General features: G+C 37.5%; 1 non-coding gene across 1 annotated transcript; it reads right to left on the reverse strand.

The window, feature by feature from the left end:
• Positions 1-342: 342 nt before the first annotated feature.
• On the reverse strand, positions 343-412 carry TRNAK-CUU (transfer RNA lysine (anticodon CUU)). Its single transcript has one exon. It is a non-coding gene; the product is annotated as a tRNA-Lys (tRNA).
• Positions 413-12,048: the final 11,636 nt, after the last annotated feature.

Consider the following 12,048-nt stretch of genomic DNA (forward strand, 5'->3'; position numbering starts at 1 on the left):
TCCCTACCTATTCATGGATTGGTTTGCCGGGTTTCCCTCCCTTCTCCACCCCTTCACTTTAAAACCTTGCTGCTCCCCCTGTTCCTTGCCATTTGCTGGGGGTTCTACCATCTGTTGGTTGCCCTCTGCTGTGGGATTCTCCAATAAACTGACGTGTTTTCCCCTAGCAAGTGGTCGCCTCCTCATTCGTCCTTTATAGCGCAAGCAGTCTGATTTCGCGATCCAGCCCAGCCCAAGGCCAAGACGCCAAGGGGGGCTGGCCTCTGATGCGTAGGGGCGTCGGCCACTCTCACCCCTTCAGCTAGCCGGACTTAGGGCCGCGTACGCCCTAGCGCAGTGTGGCGCCCAACGTGGGGCTCGAACGCACGACCCTGAGATTAAGAGTCTCATGCTCTACCGACTGAGCTAGCGCATGGTGTTTTTTTCTAAAAAATATCTCTGTACTTCATAAATGGATTGATTTCTGCTTCATTATGTTTAATAAGATTTTTAGCTGAGGACATGAGATTTTTTTGGGGATGGATATGCAATGTGATAGCCTTAAGGCAGGAACTTTAATATGAAGCCATATGACATTTTCTGAGATAATGAAGAGAAAGAAGAATGTGAAGAATTTATTTTTCAGTTTTGGAGTTTTCCAAGAAGAGAAGCTGCTTGGCTTTAAACTGAAGCACAAATAAGAAACATAACTTCATATTATTAACTATATTGGAGTGAAAATTAACCTAGTATTAATGCCTAGAAATGTGCAGAATTTACAGAATGGTGTCAGTGTGATCATGTTTTCAGATACTGTAGCAATGTTAAACCTCTATTTTCACCTGGCTTGTTTTGCGTAATTTCTGATTGTTTCAGCATGTTGACTTTCTATCTGTATCTTTGCATCAAGAAAACCATCTAATCAAGAAATCATCTTTGGTTTTGCTACTAGTATAGAATAAGCTGTGGGTTTGTTTTAAGCATGGATTAAATAATAAAAAATGGTGGAAGAGTAATTTTTCCCCGTTTATGCTGAAACTGGCAGTTGATTTTGATGGGATTTGATTACAATGATGTTTTAGGTTGTGATACTTATGTAGATAGAGAGATATAGAACCATAGATTCTTTAACAATTTTATATGGAGTTTCAAGAATGTGCTGCATTACTTCAAAATCAAAACAGATTTTTTTAAAGTGAAAGACTAGTTAAAAAAAACCAAATAAAAGAACACCCAATGAAAATCAAAATACCATATCCAATACTTCTCCAGCACTGCTTAAATAAAGTTTTTTGGTTGCCATAATTTATCTTAGACCTGACTTGCACAAGTCATCTAAGATACCTTGCTGTCTCACTATTAATGAATCTCCTATTATTTAGAAACCACTCATTCTCTTGAACTTTCATTGCTAAGACTGAGTGGGTGTCTAATGGAACTTTTTAAAGAATATGTTTAGACTGTATTTTCAGGAAGTTTGAAAAATAAATTAAAATTGAATTTGAACTTAGGATGTTAGATCAGCAGGACTTGTTAGATTAGACAAGTTAGATCAGCTTGTCATACACTGATGTTCTCCAGCATATATCTGATTAATCTGTTTTCATACAAAGCACATTTGACTCTGTTAAATACAGAGATGAAAAGTTGTTAAGTTAGGGGAGGTTAAGTCCTTTCTTAACTGGCGATACCCCAAACATATTTTAAGTCTGTCAGTCTTTTTAGTCATTCAAACTTCCAAATACCTGGATAAAGTAAGTGACGACTGACCCTGGGCAATCTAATTACACCTCTCTGGGGAAATTCTTATGTATCAGGAAAAGGATTCAGCTTGTTCCAAACCATTCTGAAGTACAACAGAAGCACCAGACTAATTGCTCATATGTGAAATATATTAGACACAAGCAAGAAGCTCCATTCTCTAATGTTTCACAGAAGGAAAGAAAGTAAACAGAAATTATCTTTGATGACATAATCAATGGGTGAAGGAGAATATAATAATTGTGGCTCTTTCCCTCTTTCGACTTGATATTTATGCACCCCTTAATTACATTCTCATTTTTTAATTTCTGTTGCTTTTTGTGAGAAATTCCTCAAAGTGCTCCTTTCACTGGCATATTTAAAATGCTAAAAAAAGCAAGTGGTGAAAAAAGAGAGTCATTGTCAAGCACCATCCAAAAGGCTTGGTATTATTTGTTTGAAAGGACATCTTATTTCAAAATTTCATTTGAATTGTTTGGTTTTTTTTAATTTCAAAATTAGTAAAAAAAGAGAAGACCAGATACTAGTAGTCTGCTAACTCTCTAGAACTTACTCTTCCTAATTCTTTTCTATTTAAGCTAGTACCCTTTGTTTTCGTACAGCCTACGCATGTTAGAATTGCATAATCCTTTCAAAGATCTAAGTATATACCAAATATATACTTGGTACCCTGTAGGTGTATCTGTATGCATGTGTATAAAGGGTAGGTATGCAGACATGTAGGAAGCTGAAAAATTTCATGCAAAAGCCTCTCAGATTAAGTTTAGCAGAACACATTCCTCCTTGGATACTGCAAAGGAAATAAGCCACGACATTCACCATGGGAATTGTTCACAGCTGTGTCGGAGGAGGTTCAGACATGATGTAAGGAGCTATTTCTTTATAGAGACAGTGGTTAAACACTAGAACAGACTGTCTGAAGAAATGTTTGATACCTGCAGCATGTTCAAGAAGTATTTGGACAATGCCCTTAACAACTGCTTTAATTTTTGGTCAGCCCTGAATTGGTCAGGTAGTTGGGCTAGATGATTGTTGCAGATCCCTTCCAATTAAGATGATTCTATTCTATTCTATTCTATTCTATTCTATTCTATTCTATTCTATTCTATTCTATTCTATTCTATTCTATTCTATTCTACTCTACTCTACTCTGTTCTTTAGAGCTGCAACAGACTGAGTTATTCCTATTCCCATCCTCCACTATGCCACCATGTAGATTCCCATATGAATGTGCTAAATTTAGAGACAGCTTCATGTTTTCCAATGTTCGTCTAGTAGCTGTACTTCCAAGCCCAGGCTTGAGAGGGAAGTGCATTGCTGCACAGATTGCATATGTTCATTTATCCTGTGAAAAGAAATAAACGCATGGGAAGAGCAGACCCACTGCTGCCTGTCTAGTTTAGGGGACAATATTTAGGGTTACAGGAACTTCCTCTAGAGTCCTTCAAAGTTATCTCCCTGTCTTCATTAAACCTCTAGGAAACTTCAACTCTTATTTTGGAAGGCTGTTTTGCTAGAAATTGTTCATTGGCTTGCTGTGCTTGTAAGACAGGCTGACTGGATTTCAGTCTAGATGTATCTGGATTTCAGGGATGGTTTACTTTGCTGCATTAATTCCTGAAGTTCATACTTACCTCATTTGTCTTTCTTGCCTTATTATATTCAAATCAGGAGGTCAAAATTCCCTGAATAGGCTGTGCTCTCTTTCATCCCTTAGTGGTTCAGATGCTTTAACTTTTTGATAAAAAACCCCAGCAGCTTGCAGCTGCTGGTAAAATAATTAAAGATTTCAAGAAGGTCCAGACCTGAGTAGTCTTCTGATGAGTGCTATAGGATTCAGCTGTTATGTGGAAGGCTTGTTTAATCTCTAGCTGAACAAACAAATACCACTGCAGTAGCTCAGGGGTTGGATTCCTCCTGCAGATTTTTGACTAGGCTTCCTACATGTGGTGAATGTGGGGTGAGTGGGATCTGAGAAGGTGCCACTTGAACCAGCTAATACAAAAACAGCAAGTACAGGGGAATCCTGCTGCCATCTGAAGGGTACACTCTTGCCCTCTGTGTGTCTGAGTGCTCAGGTTAGGTGCCCAGACTGTCATAGCGAGGCAGGGCACCCAGGCTTCCTTCCATGAGGAAAAGTACGAGAGTGAACTGACACTTTGGATGCACAGACTTAGGAGCTGGAATTCCCATCTGTGCTAATTTAAAATTATTCGTTGCTGTTACTGCAGGCAGAGTGCTGTGAGGGGCTGCAGGGTACCCTGAGTTTGCCCATTGCCTTGTAAAATTTGTGTTGTTGAAAATACCCAGGATACCAAAGGCCAGATTGCTCAAGCTGGACCTTGGCCATAGTGCTTCCAGTATTTAGTGTGCACAGGGACAGTCCTGGCTTGTGCTTGCTGTGGCAAGATGGTGGCTATGCTACGTACTAAGAATGTAGATGTGAATTAGGCAAAATCTGCTCACACTATGGAAAACAGAGAAGGAAATAATCAAGGGCAGGACAAGTGTCCAGGGAAATTCAAAATAAAAAATCACTTTATCTTTCATATAAGGTGAAAACTGGAGATTTGATTTCATATTTAACATTTCCTTGTTTTGGTACCTAAACCAGACATATTTATATATTTTGGGGTTTAGTTTTATGCATTTCTTTGAACAAAAAGAATCAAACATCTTATTTCTGATTCAATTTAGCTGAGAGTATTCAATTCCTTTGAGATTCTTTTAAAATATTATTGGAAGTTTCAAAAGTCTATGTCCAATTACAGATTTATATCAAGCAGTAACCCTAAGATACATCTGTGGTCCAAAATGAAAGTAATTTGAAGAAAAGTTTTTCTTCTCTCTTCCTGCCCCATCTTTTCCATGCTTGAAGATTCCAGTGCAGAAATGGTAGCAATGACCAATTTAGCAATGCCCATAACACGAATTTCTTTTTCCCTGGAAGTTAGGTATGCCCAGATGGATTGCTAGTTGAAACAGGGAATGCTTTGGTAAATTTATCTCCTTGGTCAATTGAAAATATCCTGCAAGCAGTGGCTGCTCTGTAACTGATAGGAATGAGTTGCTGAAACAACAGCAGTGGGTGATCTCATCAGTCAGAATCGTCAGTGACATTGACGATAAGGCCACATGGCATCAATTACTATATAAATAAAATGTGGAGAAGGGAAAAAATGTCATGAGGACAAATGCATAAAATTTCAAAGAACTTTTAAATGACAGATCTGAAATGGCAGTATTTTTTTTTTTATTGCAAAAGACTTTAAAAAGAAATAAATTATCGATAAATGAAATGTGTCACATCTATCTCCTTAATTCTCTTGGTCTTGATACAATTATTCACTCTCACAACTCAGTTATGAATTTTTAATATGACATTCAAGATATAATCTAAAATTGCTACCCTTGTCAAATCTGTGGAGAAAAGAACAAATGCTCTACCCTGATTACTAAAATGAAATATGTACATTAGGTGAGACCCCTGTTCATCTGGGAAAATTCACTAAAAAACAGAGTCAATGCAGTGCTTTTGTACAAGTTATGTCACATTTCAGTCTGGTAAACTTTCAGTGACATCAAGAATAGCAGGTCAGGTGAAAAACTTTGAATTAAAATTACCTACTTTTATCTCTTCCTGAAAGCCCCCAAATTCTTTAAGTCTGATGTGATTTTTAATAAAAGCAGCAAAGTTTAAGAGTCAGACTTGAAAAGAATAAGCAATACGAGAACTTTTTATTAGAGTCTCCTTGCTTAGATACTTTCATGAGAGCTGGAAGAAGTCTGCTGCTAATGAAATGACATTTTGAGTAACCATTAAGAACTCAGTTTAATGTGATGTATGAATTCAAAGGGGACACTCAAATGCTAAATGCAAATGCTGTCCACCAGCTGAAAGATTGCAGACTACTTTCCTTCTGATTTTGGCTTCAAACTGTACTGCCTTAAATTTGCAATTGGGCTTAGTTTGGTAATAAGAGCTATTCAGGTCAGAGGGCTTTCAGTGTGTGCAGGGGTCCACAACCCAGGATTGCTGAATCCAGTGCTGAATGCACACAAATACCCCTTTGCTGGATAAAATGACTTTCAGTAAAAGCCTTTCTCTAAATTTATTCACTAATTTTGTGATTAACAACTTCTTTAGAAGCTACATTTTCAAGAGGCAGAATCAGCTTTCATGTGCAGCATAGATTACACCTCTGTCTGCACAATAATTTCTTTAAAAAGGAGCTATGCCCTGAGCTAACAAGCATCTATTATTTCTACAAAGCTACATGTGTGATTCTTGGAGAAAAATTGGACTCTGAGATAACTTTTAGTTATGGAGTGAAAGGTTACTTTCAAAAATTGTCTACAGTGTTAAACATCCCTTTCAACAATCTTTTAATTCAGAGAAAGAACCAATTGGTCAGAAAATTAATGGTTTCCTATTATAAATGCACTAGTTTAATACTTTTTGTGCTTCTGGGCTCTGGTTTTAATTTCATGTGAAAGCACTACATTTTCAAATTTATATAGAAAAAACTCATGGCATTTTGTTGCTATGGCAATATAGATCCCTATTTCTTCATTTATTAATAATAATAAAAAATATAATTAAATCTAATTACATTTTTGTTCCAAAATTTCGTGAAGCGAGAATTTCATGAAGACATTGCATACACTCAATTTAAACAACTTTATTGCTTTCTCTAACAGGATTTTACGTTCTACTTGGCTTTCTTTTTTAAAGCTCTAAGCATTTATTTTAGCTTATGGTACCCCATTGGCAAATGTTAATGCATAAATACAAAATATGGAGTGTTTAATAAGGACAGTCAAGCAGTGGAACCTGTTGCCCTGACAGGTTGGGATAAACTTCACTCTTGGGTTTTATCCCAGCAAATTCTTCTTGAAGCAAGAGGCTGGACTGGGACTATTCTGCATTATTTTCCTTTGGGTCCATCTTACTTGCAGCTCCCAAGAGCCCCGTTTACATTAGCTTGGAAACATAAAATGAACATTTTTTTCTAAAGTCTCCTGTATCTAGTTTAGGCAGGTAGCTGGCATTGCTGAGAAAGTCTCTTCTCAAAGACTTCATCACCGTGCCTCATTTTACCCTAATGTTTTTACTAGTTTTAATTTTGTCTTCTGTACCACTTGCAGTCACACATTGACATTTTCCTTGGACCGTTCAAGGAAATTCTTAGACCTGAAAGATACCACATTTTGGTTCTTATTAACCTTTACTTCGAACTCCAGCTAGAAATCAAGTGTTGTAGTCTGATAGTGCCATATGATGTTATCTCTTTCTTCTCAAAGGAGTCAGACTCTCAGGTTTAGGCTGAAAGACTTTCTAGGAACACACTCAGGTAGAAAGACACAATGAAATCAGCCTTTGACTCCACAGAGTATGAGCCGAGTTCTGCAAATTGTATCTATGGACCAGTGGGCACTTTGGAACAGACCATTTATCAACTGATGATTTTCTATTTGTGTATATATATATGTATATATGTATCTGTATATGATGCCTATATTTGTATTGATAAAACAGAAAAACCTCTGTTGTTTTATATATATATATATATATATACACCTGCTGGAGAATAGGGCCTCAATATTTTTATAATGACACTGTTGTGTAAATTGTTATTGTATGGTGAAAATTTCATTGCACCTTCAATTATAATATGTATCGTTCATATTCCTAAGTGATATTCCTAAGTGTCTTATTCAGGTCAGTTAACTATAAAAAAGCTAATTTTCCTAAATTGTATTTTATTTTCTGTCATGGATATTCTAGATTTTAAAATATGATCCTTGGCGGTCTTAGTCTTTCACTATCATATATATATTTATACATATATATATATCTGTAATGCAAAAATAATTTAAAAAATACTATATATCTTTACTATATGCCCAAGAAATGTATGCAGAAGTGCAAAAAAAAAAAACAAACATATATATATGGGTATATACACACACCATACAGAGAGCAAATTTAAGGGCCTTTTTTGCACTATGTTCTGTACTTCTAGGATTCCAGACAATTATTTGAGACTTTCAAATTAGAAAGATATGTTAAAGGGGAGTTTGTCTTTATTATTCTGATCTGTCATTTCTTTTATGTAACAAGCCAGCTGTTATTTGAACAGCATCATTCATTTCCTCAATGGAATGATGACACTACAATCAGCCTTCATTATCTTCACATGCTCTTATATGAGAACTAAGTGCAGAGGAAATACTTTGTAATTACTCTAGGCAGATTTCCCACATGTTAGAGATGCCATAGATGGGATTAATGAATATCACTTGAAAAGGTTGAAGTAGACAAAAACAAAATTAGGCTTCAGTAATCGCAACATGCAGATGGGTTGAAATGCTAGTGGGAAAAAATCCCATCAGCAATTAAACTTGCTTCTTGGAACAGCAGATGTGCATAGTCTCTTTACTGAATATTGAGCACACTTGAAAGGAATTTGTAGAGGAAGAATGCTGAAATACACACAGATCTGCTCAGGCAGGGCTGAGACAAGTGACAGGCTTGTGCTTACTTTATTTAGTGAGCATCATGACTTGCCCCCATCTCTGCCCAAAAGAATTCCAAAATTCTGCTTGTCAATGGGTGCTCTTCTTGCCACTTCTGCTGCTTTCTGTTCTGGAAATCTCTTCCACCATCAGAGACCTATTAAAGGACTGATCTAGGACAGCAATGATATGGGACAGATTGGCTCTTTAATCTCTGAGGAGTATCATTGGTTCTGCAAAGGAGACATTTCTCAGGGCCTATTTTACAGCAATAGCAGAAAAGTGTCTCTGTTGGCTTCCTCTACAGATAATCTTTAAGATTATGTACTAGTGAGAAAAATACAGCTGAAAAGCCACCAACACAGCCAATTTAGCCACGTAGAGAACTTGCTCTGAATCACCAACCAGGGAACTTCAATGTAGAGAGGTACATGCATCAGTCAACAGCACAAGTATTGGACCAGTTGTTTCAGTTTGTAGTGCCTGGTTCCAAGCCAAATCTGACTTGCATCATTTCAGGATGCCTCTTGTTACAACACCTGGGAAAGTGGGAAGGATAAATGAGCAAAGAGGCATGCTCATATGGATTCCACTTATGTGTATTTTTCATTGACAGCTTTTATTCTTATATATGCTGCTGGTCAGTGTGTAGAGTGACCCCAGAGGACTTAAAGAAGGTACTATAACTACTCAGTTACCTAAAAGTGGACTCCAGTCTCTTTTGGTTGTAGCAAGCAGAAGGAATTTGACTATTACAGAGCTGTCATCTTCCACATTGTATGAAAGTAGTCCTTGACCTGACCCAGTGGTTAAAGATACAACATTTACTGTGAAAAAGAGCTTTTCTTCTTTAAGGCTGAACCTAAGCTTCCTTCTCCATCTCCTGTGATGGGAAGAGAGTGGTTTCTGGTGTTCCTAGACCACAGGTAGGTTTCAGGCTGGATCCAGAATCTGGCACTATGGACATGATAGATAAAGATGAATGCAGCCATGGAAGCATAAGCATATAAAGAGGTGCAGCATTTTAGAAATAACCAGTTGGACCAAGTCTTACCTGTGATTTGATCTCAGAATCTAAAACAACTTCAGCTCACATCTTGCACCTAACAGTTGTGAATTAAGAGCAATCTTTTGGAATTGCTTGGTTGCAGTCCAAAAATGCTTATCTGTCCCTGTAGGAAGCCAGTGGATTGTTCTTGATTGTAGTTATAATATGAAAAATACTATGCTTGTCACTAAAAGATCTGTATGTACCTACCTATCACTGTTATTTCCTCTTTGAAGGATATGGGAAAACCTCCCTGCTGCTGTTATATTTGAAATCTTCCTCGGAACAAAAGAGAACTTTATATACACACTTTATATACACACTATACACACTTTATATACACACATATATACCTACATATGTATTGTTAGAATAATCAAAATTATAACAATCAAGCCAAAATACAGATAACAGTTACTCAGTCAATTCCAGTACTATTAACCATTATAATCCAAGGTAATATGGAAAAACCTCCTCAGTAACACCCTTAAAATTATTTTAAAAGACAGCTTAGTAACATCTACCCTTTTTCCTGGAGCTATGCTCACTGTTGCAGTGTCCCTATGGGCCTTACAGCAAATAGCTCCAGTTGTTCTCAAGCAGAGGGGTGTGCATGGAAGGGGAAAGTCCATGACCTAGTGGGTGGTATCCCTGCCCTTAGGGGAGGGGTGGAATTAGGTGATCTTTAAGATCCCTTCCAACCTAAGCCATTCCATGATTCTGTGGGTCCTGGACATCATGCACCTTTCAGGAGGAGAACTACAGCGATGGTAAGGTTAAATTTCTCTTTGATCTTGGGGTTCATCTGTGGCTATTTTTACATGTTTTTTTAACAAGTCCTACTTTTACTCACTGAGCATCACCCCAGATCCTTCAGCAGCTCTTGTGAGCATGAAGGGCTGTTGTGCATCACACAGTGGCTACCTGGGTCTGTTGGATCTTCACCACACCGAAAGCTGCCTTCCCAAAAGCTAAAATCAGGCACTAGACCCTTGACTATTGCTAAAACTGGCTCAAGCTCAGAGAAGTCCTCAGTGCCTTCAGTGTCAGTTCTGTGTCAAGCTTGTGGTTTTTTGTGACTAAATTACATTTATTAATGCACAGTACCACTTTGTGGTTAGTGGTGGTGAACAGAAGCTGTTAATCTATTCAGCAGTGTCTACTCAAAATGTGAAAAATTATGTGAGAGCAGTGTAAAGCTTACCTCTGCCCCCCAAATAAAATCATCTTCAGTTTTTACTTCCTTTTGGTTTGTGCAGCACCGTTCTCCCCACTCTATCCTGTATATCCTTTATCAATTTTCTGTTTATTCATCAATTTATTTGTAGATCAGTATATATTAAATCATTATTTCAATGTCCTTTTTTGAACCCTTATACTTTTCAGAATCTTATTTTTAACTACTGGTTTAAGAATTAAACCACAAGAAATGTGCTGTTAGCTAGATGACAGTTGCTTCACAAGAAGCTGATCTCCAGTCCTGGGAAAGGTCTTCATTGCATGGCAACTGGATTCCTGTGAGTGGAACCCTCCATACAACTGCCATACCCAACTTGTTTAGTCTACAATCTCTTACACAGCTTCCCATCTCTGCATCAGTCTTTCAAGCATAGATAAAGAGTTAGTTGCAGAGATCAGCAGATGGTTTTCATTGTTATTATTCCTACTGGCACCTAAAATGCTTAAATCAATGAGCAGGCGTTGGAACGGTATTTTCTCTTCTATTTTTCATTTTTGTTGTCAAGTAATTTGAACATCTCCATATTTCCAGATTAAACTCTGTATGTGGTTTATCTGTTTCATCAATACTCTTACAAAGAAAATATTTCTGCTTCAACCTGTGCCCCTCAGTCATTTCTGAAAGGCTTGAACCTAAGTGGCCCTCTCACACCTTGTTATCAGATTGTTGTATACATTTAAAGAGCGATGATAATTTTAAAATGTCAGAAAAATAGTAGATTTGGGGTTGTTATTGTCAGTTAGCAACCAGTATGCCTTATGATTCTTATGAGAAGACTTTAAATGCTTACAAGTCTTCCTTGATAGGGCTGTTCTAACTAAAATTTTCAAAAGCCTGTTTCTGCCCAACAGATTTATTTATTTTTAAATCAACTTGTAAATTATTTGATAACATTAATGGAATGGAAATATACATTTCTTTTGCTTATGTTAAAAAATTCAGCCTGGGTTTTTTTCTTTTAGAAGACCCATCATGCACGTGTGCATTTGTGTGTTTTGGCAAGCAAGTGCCTTTTCTCTCCATGGAAAGAGCTGCTCAGCTTTGGCCTTTGAAATGCCACAGTTAGCTTATGTTCCAGAGATATCTTCTTCATACAGCTTTTCAGGATAAAGCCTCCCAAAATCCCAGCTGTATCCTAGCAGGTCTATCACGTGGTTGAAAAAAACTATGCTTCAAAATCATAGTTGTGACCTATTCTTATCGTGCCAAGTCCAGGTTTTGGATCTCAGAGGTCTTTTCTCTCCTGTGTGCTTGGGAGCAACTTTCTTGCTGGGCCAAGAAATCTGGAAAATATACTCTAATTTGTTCGTAAACCAAGAGGTTAAAATAGCATTGGATGGTAGGGATGACCATGGAATGGCTCATGGACACAGGGTGTGGGGCATGGGATGGGATACAAGCTTGAAGATGGTGGAAGCTTGTATTGCAGGCTGTGGGAAAGTGGGACTGGAAGTGGGGATTGAAATAGTGTGATTGTCAAGGCAAGACATTGAGGGTGAAA

Source organism: Ammospiza nelsoni, chromosome 2, assembly GCF_027579445.1.
Source record: "Ammospiza nelsoni isolate bAmmNel1 chromosome 2, bAmmNel1.pri, whole genome shotgun sequence".
In the NCBI taxonomy this organism is placed as follows: Eukaryota; Metazoa; Chordata; class Aves; order Passeriformes; family Passerellidae; genus Ammospiza; species Ammospiza nelsoni.